Here is a 20,590-nt window from a genome sequence, read left to right as displayed (position 1 = left end):
TTCAAAAATAGATACTTCTCAAAATGTCTTTAAGTTGCAAAATACGTTGAAACACACAGTTCGTACGAGTCGGTAGCTCGGTCCGAGCCTACCGCAATGCTGAAAACAACAGAGTCTCGCAGTTCCCGCTGACTGCGTCGGTACGGGCCAGCAACAGCGGGACAGATTCGTTCACAGTAACTTTCTTAGTGTGACCCACACGGCGGTGCGAGTCGGTCTTGGCATCCGACGCAGTTGCGATGCAAAGTGGAAGCGGTGCACGGTGCGGTGTCCCTCGATGCGGTGCGAGCAGTGGCTCGGTGACGATCGTGCAGACGGCATCGGTGAGACCAAGGCTTGCGGTGCAGGGCGAGTCGGTGCTCAATGCGGTGCTGACAGGTTGTGGTGCAGGTGACAGAGCCGGTTGTGGAGTTCATCGCGGTCACGGTGCAAGGTGGAAGTGGTGCAAGGTGCGGTGTCCCTCGATGCGGTGCGAGCAGCGGCTTTGTGACGATCGTGTAGACGGCGTCGGTGAGACCAAGGCTTACGGTGCAGGGTGAGACAGTGCTCGATGCGGTGCTGGCAAGTTGCGATGCAAGCGACAGAGCCGGTTGGCGGGAATTGGCGCTGGCCGAGTCGGACAGCTGTGCGTGACGAGTCGGTCACGGGTGTCGAGCCAGCAGCGACCGTGTCGGTAAGCCCAGGCCAGCGAAGTGAAGCGAGGCGATGCAGGTTACGGTGCCTCTCGATGCAGTGCAGGCAGCGGCTCGGTGACGGAGTCGGTGAGACCAAGGCTTGCGGTGCAGGGCGAGTCGGTGCGGCCTGCGGTGCCTACAGGACACAAGACCAGCGACGGAGTCGGTGACAGAGTTGGTCGCGGTTCCCTCTTCTCTGTGCCAAATGAAACAGCGGTTCCAGGAGCGGTACCCAGAGGTTGGTGAAGTCTTTGCAGTCCCTGAGACTTCTTAACAGGAGGCCAGCTTAGTTCAGGCCCTTGGAGATACTCAGCACAAGTAGAGAAAGTTCAGTCCAGTCCTTTCACTGTCTAAGGCAGAAGCAGCAGCTGCAGGCCAACCCAACAAAGCAACAACACAGCAAAGGGGCAGTACTCCTCCTGGCAGCTCTTTCAGCTCTTCGTCTTGGCAGGTTCCTTGATTCCAGCGAGATCTATGAAGTCTTTTCTATGCCTGAGACTTCCAACAGGAGGCAAGCTCCACTTCAAGCCCTTGGAGAAAATTCTGACAGCAGGATGATGAAAGTACAGTCCAGTCCTTTCTCTATCCAAGACAGAAACAACCACTGCAGGCCAACCCAACATCACGCAGCATAGTGGCAGTACTCCTCCTCCAGCTTTACCGGTACTTCTTCCTGGCAGGTTCCTTAGTTCAGAAGTAATCTAAATTCTTGGGATCAGGGTCCCACTACTTATATCCCAAAATCCTTTGTCCTCTGAGAGCAGAGGGGCCTTTGCCTAGTCCAAACCAGTTCTGGTCAGTCCTGGGGCACTTTGTTTACATGACTCCTCCTTTCCTTTCAGAGTGCAGGGCAGAGACATCAGACGCCCCACAGGAGGTGGAGCCAGCATTGTGGAGGAAAGGCTCAGCCCTTGAGCACTCTGTTGACATGATTCCTTCTCTCCTTTCAGAGTGCAGGGCAGAGACATCAGACGCACCACAGGGGGTGGAGTCAGCACTGAGGGGGACAGGCACAGTCCTATTCAGGTCCCAGGTGCAACTCCTCCCTCCCATCTAGATGCAGATCTCTCTCTTCACCACTGGGCGGACTCAAGCTGTCTCCTGGAATTCCCCAGCCCTGTCACTCAAACTCCAGACAGGGAATACACAACCTAGCAGAGGCTGGTTTGGATAGTTAGACAAGAAAATGCCTACTTTCTAAAAGTGGTATTTTCAAACACAGAATGTTAAAACTAACTTTACTAAAAGATGTATTTTATCATTCTGAGTTCAGGCATACTAAATTCAAATTTCTACCATGTTCTCTGAGTCAGTTAGGATTATAAGATGTAATAATCAAACTGCCCATTCTGGCCTATGGAGAACAGGTAGCCTTGCAATAGTGAAAAACGAAAATGGCTGGAATTCACTATTAGGACATGCCACACAGACCAGGGCATGTCCTACCTTTCACATACAATGCACCCTGCCCACAGGGGTACCTTGGGCCTACCTTTGGGGTAACTAACATGTAGAAAAGGGAAAGTTTAGGGACTTGCAAGTGTGTGCACTTGCCAAGTCAATATGGCAGCCCCAGGCTGCACACAGGCTCTGCAATGGCAGGCCTTAGACACACTTTGCAGGCTGTTTGCGTGGGTGGCACAATCCAGTGCTGCAGCCCACCAACAGCATTTGATTTATAGGCCCTGGCACTCGCAGTGCACTTTACTAGGGACTGACACATAAATCAAATAGCCAATCATGGAAACACCAATCAAAACACAGTTTACACAGAGAGCATATGCACTTTAGCACTGATCAGCAGTGGTGAAGTGGCAGAGTCCTAAAACCAAGACACACAGGTCAGGAAAAAATAGGAGGAAAAAGCAAAAAGTTTAGGGATAACCCTGCAAAAAGGGCCATTTCCAACAACGTCCATGTACCCTTTGTTTTTTTTGTGTGAATTTATATATATCTATATATATATAGTCAAGAATACATATATGGGAAGTTAAATTTGGCAAATCTATGCATACTTAAATATATTTACCATCACAATCTATTTGTAGTCAATGATGTAGAACACCTTTTTAAACTCAATATTCTGGAAGTATATCTTGGGGATAGGAGACACTGGGGGTCACTGTGTGGGATGGGAAGGATACTGCCCACCTCACATACATGGGACTGTGAGGCGCTGGCACATCAAGTACGGGCAGACAGCAACCTCCTTACCAAGAATGAACATCTGACCCATTAAACAACCAGCAGTCATCACTCCACACACTGAGCCTGAAAACAAACCCACTAAATATAAAACCCAGTATCTCAATGGAGCCCCTTCAATAGGGAAAACTCACACGCAGCATACACCAGTCTGCAACCATGTACCTCTACTACACCAGAAGGCCAAGAAAAGATGAATGGGTTAGTAGGCAGAAAGCACCTAACATAACTCCAGGGGTGTAGCTTAGTCAGTGAGATTCAGGTGTGGGGGTGGTTGAATCTCAAATTTTCCAACTAACAATGCATTGGGCTGCTGGATGCAGAAATGAAATTGCCAAGGTTTAGGATGGATTGTTTCCAGTTGAACAAGGTCAGCATTGATTTGTATTTGGCGGGCTTTTGTCTAGAGTGGCACAGTGGTCGACAAATGATGAGTTGGAATGCTACCCTTTCTGATCAGCACTGGTTAGACTATTGTAGGCATTAATCCCATCATCTTTTAGCTTCGATGTTTGATTGCTCATAGTATGCCTGGAAACCTAAGTCTGATGCAGCTGTCTCTTGATCTGAGTCCATAAGAGAAACCAACACAGACCTTGCCGACCCGACTCAAGGTCCCCAACCCCAACCACCATGCAAAAAAAAAAATTTGTATGTGGGGTGTCACACCACAAACATCCCCTCCCCCAAACCGATGTCCCTGTATAATCCAACATTCTGAATATAAATGTATTAGTTTGTAGAGTCAATGTTTTTACTTTTTAGTTTGCAGTCACTCTATGTGCTGCCCCGCCATTGCCCTAATCCTCAGTGCTTCCATCCACTCTTCTTCACCTCTTCTTTACTTTGTTTGTTTGCATATATCTGTAAGTCATCTCAGGCTAACATATTTTCAATCTGGGTGTTGGGCTCAGTAGATTTGACACACAATTCCTTCTTAGTCCAGACCCTTGGATGAGCCAGGACACCTGCGACTGCCATGTTTTTTTCTGAATATTCTCAGTATCCCGTTTGAATGATAGTGCCATTCAACAGATGGACTATTACATGTTGTTGAAGGACACAGCTGTAATTGTCTAGCTCCTGGCCATAATCAGGTGTGCTTGACAGATATGGTGTAATGCACAACTGGCTGACATTTCCACAGAATCCAGTAAGAGGAAGATAAGAGCGTGGGACTATTTGAAGAGGAAATAGTATCTGGGTATTTGCACAATTCCTTGATGGATTTAACCTTTCCATCCTGATGACCCGCCAACATTCCAGCTCCTTAGGGCAAACTATCAATATTATGTTTGGCTTGCTGCTTCAGTCACATTATCTAGCTACCTGCAATGGAGCAGAAAGAAGCAGTTTCAAAACAGAAATAGTGCGTCTTAACTCTAAATTGACTACTGACTACTCTCTGGTTTGCCCCCCCTTACATGCTAGGACAGCCAATCAGGAAATCAATAATGTCAATTGCCCAGTGCTTGCCTTGACCTAAAAGGGGCATCTGTTGAATAGAAAGAAATACAGATCCCTATACACAGACTTCCATTGCTAACAATCACCATGTGTGAAGATGACACAGTAACTTAAAGATAATCCGCTTATGGATGAGCAGTCAGTACAGGGAGCTCAGAAGCGCTCCCAGAGGTGTTCTTGGGGTAAGAGTGTAAATCAGTCTTGCTGCCGTATTCTCAATGATTTGCATATGCCGCAGTAGTGAGTTGTTTCTGGCTACATAAAATGCATTGCCATAACCCAAATGACTGGTGATAAGGGCCTAGACAAAGCTCTTCCTGCACTGCAAGTGGATCCACCTGCATATCTTCTTGAGCAGGCAAAGTTTACCAAAACAAGATGCACAGACCCAGCAACTTGAATTTTCATATTTAGTGCATCTAGATGGATACTCAAGTTTCTTTCCATCTTATGAGGTGTTGGTGTACCTAGTTTCCGAAGCCACCATTCATCCTACCAAATCTCGTTGGACTATCCGATCAGGACAATCTCCGTCTAGACCCCATTAAGTTGTAGACAGTTCCACTTCATCCAGAGGGCGACTGACCTCAGGCAATACCATAAAATGATTGTTCATTGGCAACTACTGAGTAACCTGCAAGGTCTTCAGGCTCACTTACAAATGTATGTAAGGAAAGGAGACACAAATTCCTCAATAACTAACATAAATCTATGCCAGAACAAATCCTCCATATGCTCATTCAACCACAGCAAAACCCACTGAGATGCCTCTAAAATGGCCAAGCTGATGAAGTGAGCATTTCACATTCCAAGAACCCTCTATAAATCGATGCCAACAATGAGATTAATTTCTCTTTCAGCTAAAAATATCACTTTTTTTAATAGTGGAGCATCCACTCCTTCAGCAATGAAGACACTCAGGATGGTCTGGCTATTAGAGGTGGGTTGAGCAAGAGTCCCAATTTTTTGCTCATCCTATTGGTTGCCAGCTGAGCGAACAGCAAGACAATCTGGCCTGGACCCATCCATGTCTTTTGAAGCACTGTTGCCGCCACATAGTCTTCACATGTCTTTGCTGTCATACTATGTTCACTCCCATTAGCATGCTCTGGGTATTTTTGAAGTATTCTGTTGATTTTGCCCTTCCATACCAAATGGAAGTTAATTTGACATATTAATCTCCATTTAAATCAAGAACAATTTCCTTATGCTGCTTCTGAGTCTACCTCAAACTCTCTTACTTGGAAGTATATGTTGATAGTTGAAAGTCATAATTTTAAGTTGTTCTCTTAATTCTAAACTCCATCGATGTGGCTAAAGGGGTGAGATACATTTTAAGAATTTTCATAAAACACCCTAGAAAAACGTATTTTCTGACTCACAAATTCTTTTGATCTTTCTTGTTTCAGTGGAAACAATGTAATAAATGTAAAAAACATATATTAACATAATGTATATAACAGTAACCCAAACAAGAAGCAGACACCAGCGGTGTCAGAAGCTGGAGTGCTCATGGCAGACATGAGGGATGCTGGATACTGATCACTAAAGGCGCAGAATAGAGCCTTACTCTGCTGTGTTGGATTGTGGCACTTGAAGTGAGCGTACTACAATTACATGGTACACTGAAGCACGTATTCACATGAAAACCACTCTACACTGTGTGGGTTGTGTGGTTGTGTGTTTGCTTGGAGTTTATGTCAGAAGTGTTTCCATTTCATGCACAATGACCAGTGACGTGTGGTTATCGTGTTATGGAGTGCAGCTCTATGTGGTGTGATGGATGAGGAAATGTAGGAGAGAAATGTGCATTTTATAGCTTGTGGTATTGTGACAGCTCTGATTAGCTTTGCTAGTCTGTTTATTCTGTTGGCACTTTTTATTTCATGTTCTCTATCCGATTACCTATGCTACTTCTAGCAGGAGGTTGTCCACTCTGAGATCATTCGGATCAGTGGGAGGTAATAGGTGAGAGAAAAAGTGGGATTGATTGTGCTACTGTTCTTATATGACTGCCATTATGAGATGTGAAGTAAAGAGAGTTGATAACATACACTGCATTGTATTCACCCTTTTCCTTTTGACCTGTTGTGGTTAATCTTTGGTCTCATGGCCGTGCAGTCCTCATTTTGTGGAAAGTGAAACCTCCAGATGGCTTGCATGATCCCATGGGGAATTTTAGGGTATTCTGTTATTGCTGGCTGGCCTGCTGCAAAGTTTGTGATCCATGTTCTCCCCAACTTGCAAAATAAAGGAGGTTATACCACTGCCGTGAGGTATGAGTGTATTTGGTTAGCATCATGATATTGGTGACGACGAAAACCTGTTCTCGCAGGTGAAAACCACCAATCTCCAAACACACGAATTGAACTATGATTATGAGAATCATAGATTATATGTTGGAGTGCTGCAGAGGGCCTTCTTTTTAAAGAACATACATGTAAGATGTTTTATAGCACTTTCAGCTTATTCGACTTGACCCAGAACGTAACCGCCTGAAACTTGTTTGAGGACTCTAGCATTGGGTAACTACTGAACACTTGGTTAAACCCTTTGGATTTGGTGATTTGTCTTGAAGATATTTTGAAGGTAAGATACTCTCCATCAGGGATGGTTACTGGCCAAGCTCGAGCTGTCTAGTACTTACTGGCCAATCAACAGGCCACAGGCGAAGAAAATCACAAGAAAACAAGTATTTGATTTCTTTGCACCAATTCACTGTCCAGTTGCAGGAATGCCTGCTGCCTCCATGACGCCCTTGTCTTCCAGGCCATGCAACAGCAATTGAGCCGAAGGTGTCCTAAACGTCAGGCTCTCGGGTAGGACAATGTGGCCGGATGATGTTGTATGTCAAAGAGACCACGTGACATGCCACAAAGAGGGAGGCCATTTTGAATTGAGAACTCCAATTGTGTTGCTGCTGACCTGCGAGCATCACTAAGAGGAAGGGAATTCTGCAGTTTCCAACACATGGTGGAAGATCTACAATAACTGGAAATTAATTAGCTTACAAAAGTAATAGTTCTGTAAACCAGCCAATTAGAATAATACCAATTTCACATTTCCACATCTACGTAGTTAATCTTTATTTTTTATGAGCAACATGTTAACATAGTTTCCATTAGCATGGCAGCAACAGTCTTCAAGGTTACTCCATTACTCTTAGTTCCAATGTTTATCAGCACAGGTGAAACATAAGGTATATTTATATGTACTTAAAATTCATATTTATTTTACGTTTATCTTGGGTTGAATTACATTTTTCCACATAGCTGCAGCGAGCATGTTGAAACCAACTGCTCTTCTTTCAGAAAAATAGGTTCCCTTCTTTCTAGGCAGTAGTGCAAAAAAACTATTTGATTCATATCTGGTTGCCATTGAGGAGGAAGAAATTCTCAGCAATTAAGAAACAAGCTATACCATTACACAATTTATGGTTGGAAGGGAGGAATATTTATGAAAGTCTTGATGAAATAACTATTAGCTTGGTGAAGGTGAGCCAAAGTATAGAGTTGAAATGTGTAAGTTGATGCTTGAAAAACATGTTCCCACAGGAATGAATTTCATTAGAATGTCACAGGTTTTTCTCCAGAATATAAAGGAAAGCTGAAAGTGTGAGTAGCTATATTTCTTCCTTAATAGATATTGGCGGGAACATGTGATTTTGGTGCACTCTTTAATTAGAGATCAGCTTGTGAGGTGCACCAAAAATCAAAGAGTGTTAGAGAATTTGCAAGCAAAGAATTTTTACCTTAACAGAGCACAAGCAATAGTGGAAGACCTGGAGAACACCTCCACTTGGATTAAAGGATTTTGTGTGATAACCAGAATACTCATGTGGAGAGTCTTACTCCGAGAGTAAATGAGCTATTATCAAATAAAAATAATGATATATATGTGAGGAAGGAAAAAATGATAGTAGGAACTTTTTCACATGCCAATGATACTAAGGATGTACGTTTCAAGTGTACTGGAGCGGTAGCAATACTCATTTTCCTAATAACACTGGATTTTATGCCAAAAATGCCATGTGTAAAAATGTGGGAAGACAGGCCATTTTGCCAGAGTTTGTAAAGGTGAAAAGATACAGACTGTGGAGGAAAAGATTTAAATGCCAAAATGTCCAACTCTGCTTCAGAGATCTATGCAAATATTGATAAAGAAGAAACATGGCATAATCCAGATTACCAGAAAAAACAAAAACAGATAAACGGGACTTCTCCCTGCTGGACAGTGTTAGAAGGACAGATCTCGTCATCTTAAACAGGAGAGTGCCCGTGGATAAAACAGCCCAATTTACTTTTCAATCCCACCACACGCAGTCTTTTAGACTATGTAGCTGTGTCTTATCAAATGTTTGGGGCTTGTGAAAACTTATTTGTTTTTCCGTCGGTTTGGAGTGACCACAGTGTAGTGGGTATGATAGTAGTTTTTGATCTCCCTGAACTGGACCCAGGGAATTCGGGCCAGGGAATGGTAGTTTATAATAAAGTAAGTGGACGCTCTTTCTGGACGTTCAATAGTGAAGATGGCTCTCGTAAACGATGAGGGTTACACTTTCTTAAATATTATACAACATTTTGAGGCCCAAATCGAAAAGAAATGGAACTTAAATTCTAGATCTGCTGGCCCCCGTTTGCCTAAACAGAGAGCGCCATTGATGAAATTGAAATTCCGATTGCATTAATTAAAAAGGAGTCAGCCGCATGGGGAACTCTTTTAGTGCCTCTGTTCAATTATTGTTTTCGAACAAATGAAATTCCTCCCTCCTGGAAGAGGAGTCTTATTATCCCCTTGTATAAAAAGGGTCCAAAAACATCACCAGGTAGCTTTAGACAGATTGCTCTTTTGGATGCCTCGGGTAAGCTGTTTTGCAAAAAGCCTTTTATGTCAGCTATAGAAATGGGCCTATGACCAGAACATTTTACCTCCGGAGCAAGCTGGCTTCAGAAAGAACCATGGTACTCTGGACAACATTGCGGTTGTCCAGACCATCATAGAGAAATATGTTTTCTTACGAAGTATGCCGGTTTATACAGCATTTATTGACTTCTCCACAGTGTTTGACAGAGTCGACCGCCAAACGCTGTGGAGAAAGCTTGCCCAACTGGGCATACCGCAGCATCTATTGGGTCTTGTAATAGAATTGCACACAGATACCTGGTGTCACGTTTTGATGGGAGGGGCGCTGGGCTATCATGTAGGATTAAAACGCACAACCGGCTAAAGCAGGGTTGCATCTTGGCTCCCTTATTGTTCTCTTTATACATATCTGATCTGCCCGCAGTCTTGAATTCAGTGCGGGGGGATGCCCCCAAGAGAGGCACAATGTCTGTTGGCTCTTTATTATATGCGGACGACGTTGCAATTTTTGATTTAACTCCCATTGGTCTTCAACGTCATCTGGATGCTCTAACTAGATACCCAGCAGCCCAGCTGATTTTCCAGATTGACAAGACGGAGGAATCCAAGGATTACTTCCAACATACTATGCTCTTCATTAAAGATTGGATGAGTCACAACTATCTCAAATTAATCTCTGAGAAAACAGAGATAGTTATCTCCAATAACAGACTCGATCAGTGGACGCTAGCACATTGGCCAGCTTCATTGGGTACTCCACCTATCCCTAAAAATTCGGCAAAGTCTGGGGATTAAAATCAATGCCAATCTATCTATGCATGAACAGATCAACCTGGTTACCTCATCTTGCATCTACCACCTGAGGACCTTTAAGAAAATCAGGAAATTCTTCACCAGGGAGGCAAGCATGGTAATCATGCTGGCCCTGATCATGTCCAGGCTGGACTATGGCAATACCATCTATTTAGGGCTCCCTGCCAATCAAACCCTGCTACAGCTGATTTAAAATCAAGCGGCTAGGCTAGTCTTTCAGCAACCGAGACGTTGTCACACCATGCGCCCATGAAGCAGTTACACTGGCTTCCTATGACTCAGCGGTCCATGTTAAAGACAGGTTGTATGGTCTTTAACGCACTCTACAAGACGGGCCCCAAATGTATATCCGCAAAGATCTCAAGGTACTTACCCAAACAGAATCTTAGATCAGCCACAATGAATATGCTGACTATTCCTAGATTTAAGCTCAAGAGAACGGGTGGCTCTCGCTTTTCTGTACTTGGCCCTACACTTTGGAATTATTTTCCGATAGACATCAGACTAACATCGAAGTACACCAGCTTCAGGAAAAAACTGAAAAGATGGTTGTTCACCCTAGCCTACTGTTAGAGCTCCTCAGGAAGGCTCTCCCACCCCTCACAGCGTCAACAGACCTTTTGGTATACGAGCGCTTAACAAATTCCCCAAACAAAAAAACAAAATTAATATTGCTAAAAGCAAAATCTTGGTCTTCCATAAGAAAGGACAAAGACTAAAGAGGTGTTTTAAGTGGTCACTTGGTCCTGATGAACTGGAACTGGTGGATTCTTACATATACCTGGGGAAGGGAGAGATTCAGAGCACATTAATCTCTGTGTTAGTAGGGCTCCTTCCCAGGCTGGAGCTTTAAATAGATTTTACAACACTCGTGGGAAACGTCATTTTAGTCATGTTTTGTCAGTTTTTAAGGTAAAAATTCCCCCCACAGTAATATACGCTGCTGAGGTACTGGACATGAAATATTGGCTCTCTTTTGATAAGGCTGAAGGCCAAATTCTTCGTCAAATCTGTAATCTAAATTCTCAAGCTGCTGTACATGTTTTACATCTGGAATTTGGTTTAGTTTCTTCATAGAGTTTATCCTGGGCTGCGGTCTTGAGGTGGGGTAATTCTTTGTGTTGGGGGAGGAGGGCACTCTTGGGGCTGCCTCGAAGATAGAAATTTTCGAGAAAGAACATTCAACATTTTTTAGGTCCTTTCTGAAAGCGAATGACTCATTCGGGCTTACCTTGAATATTGATACCCCCATGACAAAAACTGCATTAAAGCAGTTTATATGAAGAAGTTTGCACCCTCTGTTAGTTCGGCTAGAGACACTGGCTTAAGTCAGATTCAGTCTCGCAATGAGGTGGTTTGGGGGAGTGCTTTGGGGAATAGACCTCAGAGCTAACCTGAAACCTTCCTCATGGAATGAGAAGGCTAGTTCTCTTATTTAGACTTAATTTGTTGCCCTTAAGAGATGTCACTGGTATATGGGATAAAATCCCTAGGGAGGAGAGAATCTGTGAAATGTTTTATTTGCAAATTCAAGATTTTAATCACGTGTTATTTGTCTGCACGTTACAAAGGGCCAGGCTTATGTTTTCAAGACCTGTATTCATCAAATATAATATCCACTGTGCCCAGGAGGCTCGCTTATTTGTTCTGTCCCCTCCTAATGACATGGCTTGTTTTAAGATATATCAATTTTTTAAAACATTTCTGGCTATTTATTAGATAATTTTTAATGCTATTTTGTATATTGTAATATCTGATGTTTGAATATGGAAGAACTTTGTATTGTACATAAGGTATTCATTTTTATATTTTTTGTGCACTTTTGTGAACCTCTGTCGGAGTTCCATATCAAAATAAAAATTTAAAAATTGAATTGTGGAGGGAATGTCAGACAATATGACAAAAGTTGTTTTAACAATCAGAGAAGATGGAAATATTGCCTGTGACCATATAACCACACCAGAAAGTGAAGTCATTGCAGGTGGAAAGAAATGTAACATTTCGATGCATTCGGGAACACCATACTCCATGGTGGGTGATCAAAATTGAAAAGAAAACTTTGGGGAGGATGATATTGAATTACTACCACCTGGCATCAATTCTGTGTATATGGTGGTACCTAGATTTATGTCTTTGTGTTCACTTTCATGAGAATTCAGTCTCAACAAACACAGACAACAGGCACAGTCAATATATGTTGTCATAAGAGGAGGCAATTTTTTGGGGTGGCGCTACCAAAGTGACATGGGCTTCAGCTTGAAACCTACTACCTTGGAACCAGTTCTCTTGGTATCAGATGAGGGGGGTAGTAGTGACATTTCCCAAGAGTTTCCAGACATTTTGAAAAGGAATTTGGTTTGTTAAAAGGATTTGAGCGCAGCATTGCTTTGAAGAAGAATGAAGTAGCTTTCCTTCACAGGGTTAGGAAGGGGCCAAACATGATGGTTTAAATGCTTAGTTTCAGAGATTGCTAAAACTGGGGTCATTATAGAGGTTGGATCCTCTGAATGATTGCCCCCCTGTGATTCTGGCAACCAAAGATGGGGAGAGAAACATAAGGATGTATGTAGATCTCAGGGACTGGAATAAACAAATTTGGGTGGCTTGCCAGCCTCTCCTAAACATTTCTCGAGTTTGCCTATGCATAAGGGAGTTAAATTGTAAAGGATAATGGATGTGGCCACAGTATACCACCTGGTGCCGTTACATGCAGAACCCTCAGTGCTTATAGATTTTTGAGGATGCCTTTAGGATTAACATCTGCTGCCACATGTTTTGAAAGAGTAATAAAAAGAATACTCTGGGGAATGCCCCAAGTCTTGTTTTTTCAAGAAGATATTTTAGTATTTGGTTGTGACATGGAAGGCCCTAACAAAATTCTGAAGGGTGTATTGGAAGGATTGCAGGTGTCTGGGTCGATGGTGAAGAAAAGCAAATACGGATTCAGAGTGCCTATGGCTGCTTATTTGGTACATATGATTCCAGGTGAAAGTAGAAGCCCAGGCTTGACATTGAACTGAATTTTATTCTAAGTTTAGAGCTACATTTGGTAGTGTAGGCCAACCCATGAGGTGTTTGCTCAAGAAAGGTGTACAGTTTGTTTGGATCGAATGTTGTGAAAGGGCCTTCCAGTCTGTGAAAATAACCATTGGCAAATTACCAACTTTGGGACATCAATATGTAGGCTGCCATTCACAGTCAGGACTGATCACCACCCATTGGTGCTGATGTTTTCAGAAGCAGAAGCAGTGAAGCAGTGAGCAGTGAGAGTTTACACTAAGGATCAAGGGATGGATTCAGGGTCTGAGAAATTACAATTTCCAAGTTGAATATTTACCAGGTGAAAGAAGCTATGCAGCAGATTGTTTAGGTTGCCCATCAAGAGTGCTGAGGTGGAGAGATATTTTTGCTTTTTTATCTTCTATTTTTCATATCCAGTTATCTTTAAATTCCAATTTGATGCTGCACGGTTTGGATCAGAATCTAAATATCTCTGTCTCACATGCTAAACTTCTGTTTATTTGCATGGCAGTGGCAAGATCATTGCTTCTTCAGAATTGGCGATCAACTCAGACTCCATCCTTCTATGAATGGTTGCGTAAAATGCAAAGAGTTAAGATTAGTGAGCGTAACTATGCAGCGAGGATTGGTGGGGGGAGAAAATTCGAAAAATTTGGGAAAACTTTTTTTGACTCTCTTTTCATTCAGGTCACTTTCAAATTGCTTTTGTTATTGTACAAAGATCTTGGTTCATTGTATCTGAGATGTTTTGGTTTTTGTAATGCGACACTTTCTGTATTAACTTGAATGTTGTATGACACCTTCAGTTTCAACAATAAAAAAAAAAAATTAAAAAAAAAAAAAAAAAAAAAAAAAAAAGAGTGCTGAGGTGGATGAAGATCCTCCGCGAGTAGTGTGGGTAAAGGAAAGATCTATCGATGATGAAGACTCGGACAAATGAGGAATGAGGATGAAGTCATCAAGGTTATGAGCGATTATGTAGTTTGTGGTTGGCCAAATGTCTAAGCTGTAGCCCATGCGGTCAAGAGATAATGGAATGTGGCTGAAGGAATGTGATTGATGGAGAACTATTCAAACTGACACAATTGGTTCCACAAGCAGGTTTGAAAGTAAAAATCATTAATTTGACACACATAGGGCATTTAGGAAGGAACATAACTAAGGTCAGAATATGATAACTTCATTGGTGGCCAGGCTTTGACACTCAAGTGGAAAGGGAGTGGGGAAGGAGAGTTGCTGTGTGTGAAGGGTGATGAGAATACAACAATACGCTCAGTACCCCATCTCCTGCAGAGGTTCTACCTGAGCCATTACTACCTACGCTTTCACTTGCGGATCATACCTCTAAATGGGTAACAACCAACTATGTGAGTGTAGTATATACCCAAGCAGCAAAAGAAGTCCCTACGGATACATTTGCTTGCAAGGTCATTACAGAAAATGAAGTACAATTTGTCTCGAGGGAAATTAAGGCTATCTTATGGAACTTATCATCTGAACATAAAGAACAGATCTTTAATCGCCGCATGTACATGGCTTTGCATAATGCATGAAAGGAAGGTAAAGTCATTTGCACAAAGGGTGATAGATACCACCAAGAGATATTGAGTGAGACTTGGTTGGCACATCATAATGCTCCTAGCTCTGTTACTATGAAGAGCCCCTTCTTCCATTTAAACGTAAAAATTGCTAATTCCAAACTCAACCCAGAAAGGATAAGCACCTTAGATAGGAGAAAGGAACTGACTAGGATTTTGGAGAAGAAATGTGTTACTGCTATGATGTAGAGTTATAAAAAGAAATCTAAAGTCTTAGATATTGACCTATTGTTTTCTTGGTTGGATGTGGTTGCAGAAATAAACAAACATTGGCAAAGTCAATAGGTCTGGCCTTTTATTTTTCTCTGTTCTTCTGCATTGGCTGGTCATTTTAGCATGTGTCTGGCTGGATATGAAATTAGTTAAAAGGTTGAAGAGCAGATGGGTGAGTGAGGGCAACTAGGGAATTATGTGCTAATGTATTCACAATCCTCTTGCACCCAGGCACTCATTGGAAGTAATGTCCTAAGTACAGGAACTGATTTGTGAGCATGCATGAAATATTGAGTGCATACAGGAATTAGTGAAAAGGGGTGAAATAATACTACAATGGACAAGTTAGAACATGAAGGCAAGAGTGAACTTATATGCGTAAAAGTGCACAGCAGTTAATGAAGAGGTGAGTGAACAGAAGTGAATGCTGCTCTGCATTCAGTATGTTTCAGTGTCCAGCAGTGAATGAGCAAAGCAATGAAGGAGTGAGTACTAGGGAGACTGCATAGATGTACAGAACTGAATGAGTGTAGCAGTGAGCAAGTTGGTAGAGAATTGGATGGATGTGTGTCCTGGAGAGAATGAATGGAGAAATGAATGACTGACACAATGAATGTGAGACAAAAGGGGTGAAGGTAGAAAAGAAAATAGCTAACGCAAGGAATTAGTGAGGAAAGGAATATATGAATGAATAAGTATGCATACATGAGTGAATGAGTGCAGTAGTTAGTGAATGACTACATCAGATGTTACAAGCAGTAGTGTGTGGGGATTGAAATAATGGCAGCAGACAGCCAAGTGTAGTAATGAGTGGGTGCAAAATGAGTTTGTGAAGTTGACCCTTCTGTCTGGCTGAGCAGAACTATAAAGGTGGATGCAAGAAATCAACAAAGAAACCAGAGCACTGAATCTCAAGGTGCAGGTCAGCTCTAGGAGAGTAAATGGGAAGAGAAAACTACAATTAGGAACATAAGGGACAAAAGTTCACACACATTAAACAATTTATGGGGCACTAGACAAGACATATTTTGGAGCATTGTTTAGGACAATTGTTCATCTCTGATTCATTTTTAGCTCATTTTAGTCCTTATGAAGCCAAGTAAAATGAAAATAATGAAACAGCCCTCAAAACACAAACTGCCTCGCGTCTGTCAACCAAACAGTCTAAAAAGATGGCGTTTTCATAAAGACATTTCTTTTTATGACCCTAGACTTCTTGCCTTCAACAATTATAATTCGTGTGATGTGGAATTCAGTGCCTAGCAAGCCTGTTCCCCCATTCTGAGAAAGATGCACTAAGAAAGACTTTGCAGATGTTTAGTGGGCAGATATATAGGGCCTGATTAAAGGTATAGGTACCATTTATAGCACCTGATAAATAATGATACCACAGGGTTAGTTATTTATCGGGTGCAACAAATAGCACCTATTTCGAGTACTGGGGAATAACATGCAGATGTGGGTGTTTAAGGCACCAAAATCCGCATGATATAGTAATTCAGCAGGCTGCACTTGCCTAGTCAAACCAGCCGAATGTTGAGTTATTTAACGTGTCTGATAATTAACGAATGTGTGAAATAAAAACAAACTTGTAACTCTGACCAGTGCGTAAACAGGGGTTTATGAACAGGTTGGAATTAACAGAGCCATTTGTAATCCAGGCCATAGTATTAAACAAATACAACATATGAATATTTCATTTAGAAATGTAGCTTTAATTTCAAACATTCCTGAAAAAAATAAAACATTCACAATTGTAATTCTTGCTGCAACGGTGAGAATCAAAGCACTGCATTGGGATGAAATATGAATTTACTCCTTAATTCTGTTCCCCTGCCACGTCCCTCCCCTCCTCATTCTATGTGTACACTTCCCTTGTTAGACAGTGACATCCTTATCTGTTGAGTAAGGGAAATGAGAGAAAGCAGGACATAGGAGAAGGCAGAGAGGTAAAGAGAGCAGTAACATGAGAGCGGGGAAGTAGAATGAGAAAGGAGGTAGAGATTGAGCAGAGGTAGAGAGACAATATAGAACGGAGAGATGTAAGGTAAAGAGTGAAAGGAGAAAAAGCCAGAAAGAAAGATATAGAGTGGAATAATGACAAGAGGCAAGTAGCGGGAAATAGGTACACAGTTGAGATATTTTAGTGAGGTAGAGAGGGCTACAGATAGGGAGAAGGTGGGTAAGATAGAGAAAAAGAAGGTAAAAAGTGAAAAAAATCAAATATAGAGGACTAGAGAGGCAGAACGAGACAGGTATGATTGTGAGAGAGTAGAAAGGAAGGTGAGGTGGAAAAGAAAATTCAGTAGAGAGGAAGTTAAGGTAGAAAGAGGTATACAGGGAGATAGGTAGATAAAGGAGAGGTAAAGAGTGTGGGCTGAATTAGAGAATAATAGAGTGTTGAAGGAAATATACAGAGAGAGAAGATAATGACAGAGACAAAGGTGAAGGTAGAGTAAGAGAGGCAATGAGAAAGATAGTGAGAAAAGAGGTACAAATAGAGGGACAATTAAAGAGGTGAATACATTGTGAAGTTAATTGGTAGGTTTGGTATCAAGAGAGAGAAAGAGGTTGGGTAAAGATGAGATAGTGTAAGAGATGTGAAACATGAGTGAATGGAGCTACGGAGAGAGGCGAATAAGAGAGCTAAAGAGAACAGTAAAGAGATTAGTGAGAGGGGTGAGAGACCGATTGAGAGAGTTGTGCTACAGACAGAGGAATATGAGAGACATGAGGTACAGAGAGTGATGACGACGAGAGAAAAATGAAGCAGATGAAGAAGAAATACTTTAAATGAGGAGAATAACAGCAGTGAGATTCATGGAGAAGGGTGTAGTATAGAAAGTGTTGAGGTATAGGGAGGGGATGCTAGGGAAAGCAGAATAGAGGTAGAGGTAGGTATAGCGAGTGGTACAGAGAGCCAAAATGACTTTCCCAAGGGCTTCCTTGGAAGGGGGTCCTTGGACCACTTTGCCCACAGCTTAAAACAATCTGTGTTATAGCATGTCCTGTGCTGAGATGACTTCTTGAGAAGTGCTCTTCAGCCAGCAGGCTGCAATCGGGGTGGGCCTCCAACTTGAGACAAACACAGTAGAACAACAAAACACAAAGCTCAGTCACCCAATCTTGGGGTGACAATGGCTGCCAGTGCTTTGTGCACAGAGGTATTGGCAGCAACAAGAAAGATGTGAAATTGCACCCCAGATGAATGTAACTTCCTCATGCATATCCCACACATGCACATACTTGCTCATACCCTTACTGGAGATGGCGCCTTTACGAAAACACCGATTATACTTTGGATCCCGAAGTACCAGGAAGTACGGTCGGGTAAAGGTGCGATCTCGCACCGGCTTTGTTCCTTGTTTTTTGTGCAGTATTGTGCTACGGAGTCTCCCAGAGCACGTTTCTCTGCTCCTCCCCTTGGCGAGACACGTTACTTCTTACAGTCTCATGCGGGAGAAACTGTGGTTGCAGTTTGTAAAAGACGAGTGATCTGGAACTATTGTCACTCTCGCTTTGAGGCAAAAGCGGGAGTGCATGATTACTACATTTTCTTTCTTGTATTGCTTTTGTTGGCTGAAGTATTAGCACTGCTCTCCCACAAACTGATATATGCTGAGGTAATCCCAAATCTGGAGATTGACTTCCCTGCATTATGGGTAATGGAGGAGAACTGCTAGTTACCTTTTAGAATCACTGATTGACTATTAAGGAACGCAATACTTGTTCTTGCATTATAGTTAACCTTGGCTTCTGTGTTATCCTTTCAATTGTAGGGGAGATGAGTTGGGGGTGTCCAGGACGGAACTGGCATAGTCTGGTGGGGACAAGCACATTTCATATGAAGGTATGAACCGTACAATAGGATTATCTTAATCAAAACTGAGGGTGTGGTTATTTGTCCACAGCGTGATATGTTGATAACTGACACTGTTTTATCTTTATGATAGGAATGTGCTGATACCTTGTGTTCACCCTCACATCTCGCCCGGTTTAAGGCCATCTTTGTTTTCTTTACAGGTAGAGTGAGATTCCCTCTTGTAGGGCCTTAAGTAACGTAAGAGCTGAGTTAGAACATTGACCTGACAGTAAAACTGTTTTCTCTCTTTGTCTGTTCTTAGGTCTCCCCGCTGTCCCTACCCTTTCCTTCCCTCACTTGACCATCCCATTAGTCTGAGGGGATTTATTCTATCCGGACTTGGGGCTGTCGAGAGGTGGACCTCTTTAAGCTTCAAACCGATCCTGAGGATAGCCTGGTGACCATGACAGAATAATTGGCCCACGTTTACTTATCCTCTTGGTCAGGTGGAACCTGAGATGGCGACGCATGAAGACGTCCTAGCCGCACTAGTGTTGGTGCAGTCAGAACTGGCGACTTCACGTAATGAGACCACCGTTTTACAGGCAAGAGTGGAGTGCATGCAGAGGAATCCCTTTGATGCAAGCGGCTCTTCCCTTCCTCAAGCTAGTGCAGTGGTAGTGGAAGTGCCCTCACAGATCCCGTTCGCCCCTCCCGAAAGGTATTATGGGGATATGCATAAGGTACAGGTGTTCCTGACCCAAGTAATGCTGCATTTTCATTGCAGACCCAAGATGTTCTCAACAAACCAATCACGAGTTGCCTTCTTGATGTCATACTTTGCAGGGGACGCAGCACAGTGGGCAGTCCCTATAATCAGACAAGACAACCCCCTCCTCCATGACTGGGACACTTTCAAGGAGGAGGTTGAAAAGACATTTGACCGCAGGGCTGAAACTTTTCCGGCGGATAAGGAGTTGCTTGAATTGAAGCAAGGTAGCAAGGATCTGTTGGTATACCTGAACTCCTTCCGACGATTGGTGGCTGAGACAGATTGGCCAGAGTCGAAGCAAGCAGCAATATTCTATCAAGGGCTTCGGGATGATCTGAAGGATGTTATAGCGCAAGTGGATCCCCGACCAAAAATCTGTCCCGCACTGATAGAACTAACAATGTGCCTGGATCATTGCTTGAAAGAACGCAAAGATGACCACAGAAGAAGGGAACGAGTACCTCAGGGCTTTGAAGAGCCGAAGACCTCCGAGCACGGATTGACTCCTTCTGAACCCATGGAGATAGGGGTGAGCCAGGTCTCTCTCATAACCAATGAACGGCAATATCGGCGGAAACAGGGACTATTTTTATACTTCGGGAAGAAAGGGCATTACCTCCGAAAGTGCCCTGTTAAGCCCAGAAACGGTTGTCCCAAGTTTGGACAAGTGGCCGCGGTGGCAGCGGACAAGTCGTCGGAAAACTGATTTGCCTGAGGAGTAAGGAAGGGGAATCCTTGAGAATTCGTGAAATCCCTTCAGTGAAGAACGATTCCAGTGACAGCCCAGAACACTTCTTCATCAACATGGATATTGTTGTGGGTCAAGAAAAGAAACATATCCAAGTCATGGTGGATTCTGGGGCCACCGGCTGCTTCATGGATGATAAAGAAGCCCTCAGATTAGGAGTGGAATTGATTCAGAAGAGAACCCCTGAACGTGTGTTTGCGGTGGATGGCAAACTCTTAGAATCCGGTCCCATTCGATTTAATGCGAGGGAGCACAAGGTATGGTACAAGGACAACCACTGTGAGTTATTACGTTTAACATCATCCAAGCTCCCAAATACGGGGTGATTTTAGGGTTACCCTGGCTCCAGAAGCATGATCCAACCGTTGATTGGTCTAACTTGACAGTAAAGATGGATTCCGGGTATTGCAGCGC

Source organism: Triturus cristatus, chromosome 7 (assembly GCF_964204655.1).
Source record: "Triturus cristatus chromosome 7, aTriCri1.1, whole genome shotgun sequence".
Classification (NCBI taxonomy): Eukaryota; Metazoa; Chordata; class Amphibia; order Caudata; family Salamandridae; genus Triturus; species Triturus cristatus.
The sequence above is the reverse complement of the archived record's forward strand: the minus strand, read 5'-3'. Positions refer to the sequence as shown.